Genomic DNA, 9,671 nt, shown 5'->3' with positions numbered 1-9,671 from the left:
AAATATTTTTTTCTATTCTAAAATTAATATGGGCTGGATGTGGTGGCTCACACCTGTAATACCAGCACTTTGGGAGGCTGAGGTGGGCAGATCACTTGAAGTCAGGAGTTCAAGACCAGCCTGGCCAACATGGTGAAACCACGTCTCTACTAAAAATACAAAAATTAGCTAAGTGTGGTGGCATGCACCTGTAATCCCAGCTACTCTAGAGGCTGAGGCAGGAGAATTGCTTGAACCTGGGAAGTAGAGGTTGCAGTTAACTGAGATCATGCCACTGCACTCCAGCCTGAGTAAAAGAGTGAGACTCTGTCTCAAAAAAAAAAAAAAAAATCATATGGAACCAAAAGAGTCCAAATCACCAAAGCAATGCTAAACAAAAAGAACAAAGCCAGAGGCATCACATTACCCAACTTCTAACTATACTACAAGGCTGTGGTAACCAAAACAGCAAAGTACTAGTACAAAAACAGACACACACATAGAGGAATGGAAGAGAATACGGAACAAAATAGGGAACCCAGAAATAAAGCCACACACCTACAACCACTGATTTTTGATGGAGTCAACAAAAATAAGCAATGGAGAAACATTTTCTATTTAATAAATTGTGCTAGGATAGCTAGTTAGCCATATGCAGAAGAATGAAACTGGACCCCTACCTTTTACCATATACAAAAATTAACTCAAGATAGATTAAAGACTTAAAGGTAAGGTTTCAAACTATAAGAATCCTAGAAGAAAACCTAGGAAGTACCATTCTGGACATCAACCTTGGGAAAGAATTTATGACTAAGCCCTCAAAAGCAATTGCAATAAAAACAAAAATTGACAAGTCAGACCTAATTAAACTAAAGAGCTTTGCACAACAAAAGAAACTATCAACAGAATAAACAGATAGCATACAGAATGAAAGAAAATATTTGCAAAAAAAAGAAAATATTTTCAACAAATATCTATTATCCAGAATCTGTAAGAAACTTAATTCAACAAGTAAAAAACAAATAACCCCATTAAAAAGTAGACAAAAGACAGGAACAGACACTTCTCAAAAGAAGACATAGAAGCAGCCAATAAACATGAAAAATGTTCAACATCACTAATCATCAGAGAACTGCAAATAAAAGCCACAATGAGATAACATTTTACACCAGATGTTATCTGTCAGTCAGATGGCTATTATTAAAAAGTCAAAAAGCAACAGATATTGGTGAGGCTGCAGAGAAAAAGGAATGCTTATACATTGTTGGTGGGAATGTGTATTAGTTTAGCCACTGTGGAAAGCAGTTTGGAGATGTCTCAAAAAACTTAAAATGAAACTACCAATCAACCCAGTAATTCCATTACTGGGTATGTATCCAAAAAAATTGTTCCATCAAAACGAAACGCACTCATATGTTCATCAGTATTCACAATAGCACAGACATGGAATCTACCAAGGTGTTCATCAACGGTGGATTGGAGAAAGAAAATGTGGCACATATACACCATGGAATATTACACAGCCATGAAAAAGAACAAAACCATGTCCTTTGCAGCAACATGGATGCAGCTGGAGGCCATTATCCTAAGAAAATTAAAGCAGGAAAAGAAAACCAAATACTGCATGTTCTCACTTATAAGTGGGAGCTAAACCTTGGGTACTCGTGGACATTAAGTCCATGGCAACAACAGACATTGGGGATTACTATAGCATGAGGGAGCAGGGACAGGGTACTATGGTCACTACCTGCATATGGAATCATTTGTACCCCAAATCTTAGCATCAAGCAATATACCCACATAACAAACCTGCACATGCACTCCCTGAATCTAAAATAAAACTTGAATTTAAAAAAAAAACGGACTGAACTTAGCCAACTGCTCAACCCTTACATCCTGAAGCCACTTGTTGTTTATTTGATGCCAATATGGATTATTATTCTCATTAAGGATCTGTAGAGTAACTTAAATTTTAATGCTGTGTGGATGGAGTAGAGAGTGGAAGGCTGGAAAGTCAGGAGGAAAGGATAAATTAAAAAAATTTTTATTGATCATTTTACTATGTAGTATCTTTATCATGCACATAAACGTAATTGTAGTTTTTTTCCCCTTTAATATAGTTGAATCTTTTATGGCTTCTGTTTTTCTTTTAGTTTTCTCATGCTTACTTCTAGAACTTTTATGGTTTCATTTTTTTCCAGTTTACCTTGAAGGGTAATAGTTACTCTGGGGATAATGGTTATGTTCATTACCTTCGTTGTGGTGGTGATGGTTTCATAGATACATCAAAACTTATCAAATTGTAGGTGAATTAAATATTTTAAATATGCCCATTAAAAGTTTTACTATTGTAATGTAAATTAACTAATTAGATTTTTTTAAAAATTGTGGTATAATGCACGTAGCATAAAATTTGCCATCTTAACCATTTTAAGTGTACAGTTAGTTCAGTGGTGTTAAGTACATTCACATTGTTGCGTGCCTCACTTTTCTTAAGACATGGGATAGCAGAAGAGTCACAAATGTGGGCTTTGGAATCTGGCTGCCTAGGTTCAAATCCCAGCTCCTGTGCCTACCACACAACTTCTGTGTAGTCTCAGGCAAGCCATTTATCCTAGATGCCTCCGTTTGATAATCTGTGGTGTTATTATCTCAATTTCTAAAATTGGGGTAATAACGCCATCTATCTCATAGCAGTGTTGTAAAGCTCAAACACATATTAACAATTAAATTACTTATAACAGGGTCTAGCATGCAAGAATAATTAACTATAGGGCAAATTATATTTAATTAGAAGGATATATCATAATTAACTAATGCCCTACAAATGGCCAGTTAGTATATTTTGATAGATAGCTGTTAGCTATACTGGAGGCACCAATTCAAATTTTAACTTGTTCTTTTACGCTTCCCTTTAGACAAATGATACCAAAGTATTTAGCCTTTTATAAGGTAGGATATTTCATATATCTGAGAAAGCTAAGTGCAGGAAACATTCTGCCCTGGAATAAATTTAGTTGGATCTATATCTCACACAACACATAAGGATAAACTCTAAGGTCATCAAAGACTTCAAGATAAACTGGGAAAAAAATGAAGCCATAAAAGTTCTAGAAGTAAGCTTGAGAGAATTCCTATATAACTTTAGAGAGGGGAATGCTTTCTAACTAAAAGGAAAACAGAAGCCTTAAAAGATTCAACTATATAAAGGGGGAAAAGAACTACAACTACATTTATGTGCATGATACAGACACTACAAAGTAAAAAAAATCAAGAAAGTTTGTATTTCATTTAAAGACAAAAGGGTAATCTTGATATATAAGATGTGCTTAGAAATTGTGTGTTTTTTTGTTTTAAAAAAAAGACCAAGAATCCAGGGGGAAAAAAATGAGCACAGGACATGAGCAGATAGTTCATGTAGAAATAAACATTCAAGGCTCATAAATATATACAAATGTTCAAACTCACACATAATAAGAGAAATGCAATTGAAGCTATACTAAGATATTATTTTCCCTATATCAGATTAGTAAAATCCAGAAGTTTGACAACACTCTGTTGGTAAAACTGTGGGGAACAGGCGCTCATATATCACTAAAGAAAGTATAAATTTGGTTCAAACTTTTTGGAGGACAACTTGGCAACATCTATTGCAGTAAGCTAAACGGCGGCCCCAAAGACATGTTCGTGTTCTAATCCCTGGGACCTGGGAATATTCATTTATATGACAAAAGATTAAGTTAAGGATCTTGAAAGGAGGCATTTACCCTGAATTATTTGAGTGGGCTCTAAATGCAGTCACATGTGTAATACGATCACATGTATAATAAGACCACATGTGCAATAAGAGAGAGGCAGAGGGAGTTTTTAAGTGACATACAGAGAAGGTATAAAGAGAGGAAGGCCATGTGAAGCTGCAGGCAGAGACTGGAGTGATATGGCTGTAAGCCAAGGAACTCTTACAGCCACCAGAAGCTGGAAGAGGCAAGGAATGGATTCTCCTCTAGAGTCTCTGAAAGGAATGTGACCCTGCGGACACCTTTTTTGCACACTTGATTTCAGAATTCTGGCACCCAGCATTGTGAGAGAGTAAATTTCGTTGTTTTAAGCCACCAAGGCTGGAGCAATGTGTTACAGCAGCCACAGGAAACTAATACATTATTAAACTTACAAAGATTAGTAAAATTAGAAATTCAAACAAATTACAAATAAAATGAAATGACAAATATAAATGTTGGAGACATGACCATCCTGCCTCCCACTCAGAGGCAGTTGGAAAGGTGAAAAAGCACACACTGGCTGACCTCTGTGACAGAGGGTGCTGCTGCTGACATTTTGGGAGCAAGGAGCAGTAATACTAAACAGGCATGTAGGCAGACCAGTCCCAAACACTGACCAATTCCTTCACCCTGAATGTCATTAGCAGAGAAGCCCTGCCATACCTTTTAATGTTGCAATCCCACTTCTCGTCATTTTTTTCCCACAGATTTACTTGCACACAAACAAAATGGTGAATACAGAAGCTTATTCAGTGCAGTGTTGTGTGTAATAGTAACAAATTGGAAATGACTCAAATGTCCTTAGAATAGTCAAATAATAAGTTATAATATATCCATACAAAGGACTACTATGCAATTGTTTTAAAAGATTGAGAAACTTCTCGATTAACTAATATGAAAATATTCCAAAATATGTTAAGTGGAAAGGGCAAGGTATAAAACAATATACACAGAATGCTAACATTTATATAAAAGGGAGGGAGGATAATACAAAGCTATATTCATATATAATTTTATAAATGTGATTATCCAAGAAATGGTTTGCAGGCAGATGTGAGAATGTGATGGATGAAATTAGAGTGGCAATTAGCTTTTCACATTTATTTTTAAAGTTTTTAATCATGTGAATATAGTGCTATTAAAAATATATATATATCTGCCGGGCGCAGTGGCTCACGCCTGTAATCCTAGCACTTTGGGAGGCTGAGGCGGGCGGATCACGAGGTCAGGAGATCGAGACCATCCTGGCTAACACAGTGAAACCCTGTCTATACTAAAAGTACAAAAAGTTAGCTGGGTGTGGTGGCATGCGCCTATAGTCCCAGCTACTCGGCAGGCTGAGGCAGGAGAATCGCTTGAACCGGGGAGGCGGAAGTTGCAGTGAGCCGAGATTGCACCACTGCACTCCAGCCTGGGTGACAGACAAAGCGAGACTCTGTCTAAAAAAAAAAAAAAAAAAAAAAAAAAAAAAATCTAAGGCGTGAAGGTAGGCTCTCCTCAAACACTTGTGGAGCCTGTGGCCAGAGTACAGATGGAAGGCTACATACTATAAGTCTAAACATTTAAAAGCTATAAATCAAGCTGGGTGCGGTGGCTCATGCCTGTAATCCCAGCACTCTGTGAGGCCTACACAGGCAGATCATTTGAGGCCAGGAGTTCAAGAACAGCCTGGCCAACATGGTGCAACCCCATCTCTACAGAAAATAAATAAATAAAATAATGAAAGTTATAAGTCAAGCCAACAAACAGTTAATTAAAATATGTTCTCTTCTCCTACTTTGAAAAACTTGCTTATTGACAAAATAGAAAAAAAATAAGTATAAAATGTAAAATTTGGCAAAATATCAAACATGATAAAATTAAATTATTATTGTGCATGTCTGGGTGGTCCGTTGATAGTCCAGAGATGTTGAGAAGAGCAGTAAATAAAGACATTTAATTCACAGTGTATTTTATATTTTTTCCATATGTTATTTTTTCTTCATTTCAATAAGATCACTAATTATGTAGTTATAAGCAAGATTTTCGCATAATTTGACTCCTGTAGACGGTAATACCAAATTAGATAATATTTCTTGAGTAGTTAAAGTTTTTAGATGTTTTTCTTAATTAGTTTCAATTTGAGGAAACTTCTCTGCTGAGGCAAAAACAACTGGACTTGTCCATAACTTTTCAAAGTAACATTTAGATTAGAAACAAACCATAAAATTTATATATCATGTTCAAACAATATAATGGCGTCTTCACTTTAGTTACATCATATAGATTACTAGCACTCAATTGCCCTTCTCTCCATCTCTCAAATAAATATTTAGATCTATACAGTATTTCTTAAATTTCAAAAATTTCAGGCCAGGCACAGTTGTTCACACCTGTAATCCCAGCACTTTGGGAGGCCAAGGCAGGTGGATCACTTGAGCTCAGGGGTTTGAGACCAGCCTGGGCAACATGACAAAACCTTGTCTCTAAAAAATAAAATTAAAATGTCAGTGCTGAGAAATTGTAAAGCAAACTAGAAGTAGCATATGTCCTTCAGTATTCTATTCAAAGGACTCAAACTCTCAGAACTTGCCCAGGTCTTCCTGAAGTATGAATACCATTGGCTTCTTTTAAATTGGGAGACTATGTAAATCAAAATAAAATAAATTATGAAAAAGCATCTGTAATACCTAAAAACCTATTATTACAAAGATTGATAATGTGGTTTTAGAAAAAAAAGGAACTCTGAAGTAAATTGACACAGGTGAGGATGTGGTCAACATAATGCAGAAAGCAACAAGCTAACTCTTCTTTCAAAATATCTCAAATCATAATAGAACTGAAGATGCAATAGCAAACAATTTCACAGAACTGCTGAGAGCACATAGGAAAACCCAGACTAGCCATCTAAGACAGATGGAGATGAATGCATATAGCTATATAGTAAAACTTTCTCCAAAGAGAGTTACTAGGGGGAGAAAAATTTCAAGTCTCTGAAGAGAAGGTAATTAATCCAATTATTTCAATGAACTTGAGTTTATCCTTGCTACAGTGTTTCTGGAATATTTATGTTTATCCTTGCTACAGTGTTTCTGGAATATTTATGTGGTTGTAACCTTGACAGTGTGGTCATCTATTTATAATATAGCAGCAAGGGTCTGATACAAAATTCTAATACCCTAAAAGTACATCATTAAAATGCTTTATATGGAATAAGAATCTGAAATTCTGATTACTCACTAAAGGGATATATCTTAAAGTTAACTCAGTAAGGGAAAGTGGTTACAATGGAGAGAGAAAACAGAAAGAAAACTGAAGGAGGTCAACTGTAGAAAGAAGACTGGATGAAGTGGGAATAGATTGACTTATCAAGGGAGACCTATGTTCTTCATAACCCCTATGCTCACCTCTCCAACATGTAAATCACATTGTGTGGCCATGGCCTTTTTATTTGACTGTCTCACCACTGTACTATAAGCTTAAGGATAAGATGATGACTGTTGTGTTCTCCATTGTGTCTCCAGCAATTACACAAGGTCTAACATACAGTAGGTACTTACTGGTAGATGTTAACTGGATGGATGGATGGGTGGGTGGAAGGATAGAGAGGGATGGAGGAATGGAGAGGTGGGTGGATGGGTGGATGGGTAGACAAGTGGATGAATAGATGAATGGACAGATGGATGGATAGATGGGTGTCAAGAAGCTGCAGACTCCTTGGCCACAATAATTAGGAGTTTCCTCATATCCATGGGAAGCTCAACTACCAATGCCACAGCCATGGCCACAAACATCTCTCAGACACCACTAATCAATTAGTACTGCTAGTTGGTTAATACTGACATAGTAGTTAAAGTGGGTGCTGTGAAAACATTCAGGCAGTAGTTTAATTAGAATTTCAGCTTTGGCTGTTGACGGTGAAGCTTTCTCCCTGAGTTGCCCCGGGGAGGGGATTCTCCATTTCTGGTTTATAAGACCAGAGTATGGAATTGTACTACAAGGACATTCTCATTTAAGAAGTTTATTTTCAATTAGAGTAGTGAGTGGTATAAGGGTGAGAATGGTAGAGAAGTACATGATAGATGCTATCTGTCTGATGGCAATGAGAGGATATTTGACTGGCTGCCCTCTGATTCATGTGAGTGTAAGCAGGTCAGCCACTAGGATTCAGAATAGGCATTGACTTAACAACTTATTATGCTTTGTTGTTTAGACATGTGAAGTACTGGAATAACTGCTAGAATGAGAATGGGATATACAAGGGCCAGTATGCCTCCTAATTTATTAGGATAGATCTTAAGATTGCATATGCAAACAAAAAGTACCGCTCTGGCTTAATGTGGGGTGGGGTATTGAGGGGGTTGGCTAAAGTGTAATTATCTGGGTCACTCAGGAGGTCGGGAAGGAGGAGGAGAAAAATTAAACCTAGAACATCTTTGGTTGTATATTGTCGGGGGGAAGTGATTTTGTTGGGGTCTGATGAAACTCCTAAAGGGTTGTTAGATTCTGTTTCATGCAAGAATAAAAGGTGAACAGTTGCTAGAGCTGTAATGACGAAAAGTAAGATGAAATGGAAGGCAAAAAATCGTGTGAGGGTGGCTTTGTCAAATGAGAATCTGCCTCAGATTCGTTGTACAAAGTCAGTTCCAATATATGGGATGGCTGATAGTAAATTTGTAATTACTATAGCGCCTCAGAATAATATTTGGGCTCGTGGGAGCACATAGCCTATGAATGCTGTTGCTATAGTTGTGAATAGGAGAATAATGCCAATATTTCAGGTTTCTGGAAATAGTAATGACCCATAGTATAACCCTTGGCCAATGTGTAAGAAGAGGCAGATGAAAAATATTGAAGCGCCATTAGCATGAAAATAGCAGACCATTCATCCATAGTTTACCTCTCAGCTGATATGAGTGACTGAAGAGAAGGCAGTTGAGGTGTCTGATGAATAGTGCATGGCCAAAAATAATCCTGTGATGATCTGGAGAATTAGGCAGGCACCAAGAAGTGAGGCAAAGTTTCATCATGTAGAAATGTTGGAGGCTGTGGGAAGATCAATGACTGAATAGTTAATAATTTGTATTAGCGGGTGTCTTTTGCAGGTATTGGTCATTAGTATTCTTATAGTTGAAGTACAATGATGGTTTTTCATATCATTAGGTCATGGTTATAGTCCATGTGGAATAATGGTATATGCTTTATTTTTATTAAATGTTCTCTTGGTTATAGAGTTTGTAGGCTTTTCTTCGAAACCTTCTCCTATTTATGGAGGCCTAGGGCTAATTATTAGTGGTGATGTGGGTTGTGGTATTGTGCTGAATTTCGGTGGGGCTTTCATGGGGTTAATAGTCTTTGATTTATTTGGGTGGTATGATGGTTGTTTTGGGTTATACTGCAGTGATGGCTATTGAGGAATACCCTGAAACACAAGGGTCAAGTATAGACATTTGAGGAGGTTTATTATTAGGATGATTTGGTTGATGTTGGTTCAGTGAATAGTTGAGTACAATGGGGTGGTGATCACAATTGATTTTAAAGTGTAGAGAGTTGGATAATTTTTGAGGGTGAGGGGGTGGGGTTGTGTGAGGATTCTGTGGGTGTGGCTGCCTTCTACAGTTATGGGTGTTGATTAGTGGTAGTTGCTAGTTGATCATTATTTGTTAGTATTTATGTTGCAATTGAAAATACTTTGGGTAATAGATTAGATAATTAATAGTAGCATTAGAAGGGATGGGATAAAACAAGAGAGAAAGTAGAGTTTTATTAGGCCTTTTTGAGTAGATACAGTAATGGAGGCTGAAACTTAGATTTGTGAGATGGTCTTTGGTGTAGACGTTTCTAGTCAAATTAGGTCTAGTAGAAGTGAAGCCACATTTTGGTTTGTGAATAGGCTTGAGTGGGAAGTTGAATGGTTAATTGTGGCTGAATAAA

At 36.9% G+C, this 9,671-nt stretch overlaps 1 pseudogene; it reads right to left on the bottom strand.

The window, feature by feature from the left end:
• Nucleotides 1-7,871: 7,871 nt before the first annotated feature.
• LOC134736956 (cytochrome b-like) lies at nt 7,872-8,853 on the bottom strand (annotated as a pseudogene).
• Between the last annotated feature and the right edge of the window lie 818 nt (nt 8,854-9,671).

The sequence above is a fragment of the Symphalangus syndactylus genome, chromosome 6 (assembly GCF_028878055.3).
Source record: "Symphalangus syndactylus isolate Jambi chromosome 6, NHGRI_mSymSyn1-v2.1_pri, whole genome shotgun sequence".
Lineage (NCBI taxonomy): Eukaryota > Metazoa > Chordata > Mammalia > Primates > Hylobatidae > Symphalangus > Symphalangus syndactylus.
The sequence above is the reverse complement of the archived record's forward strand: the minus strand, read 5'-3'. Positions and strand labels throughout refer to the sequence as shown.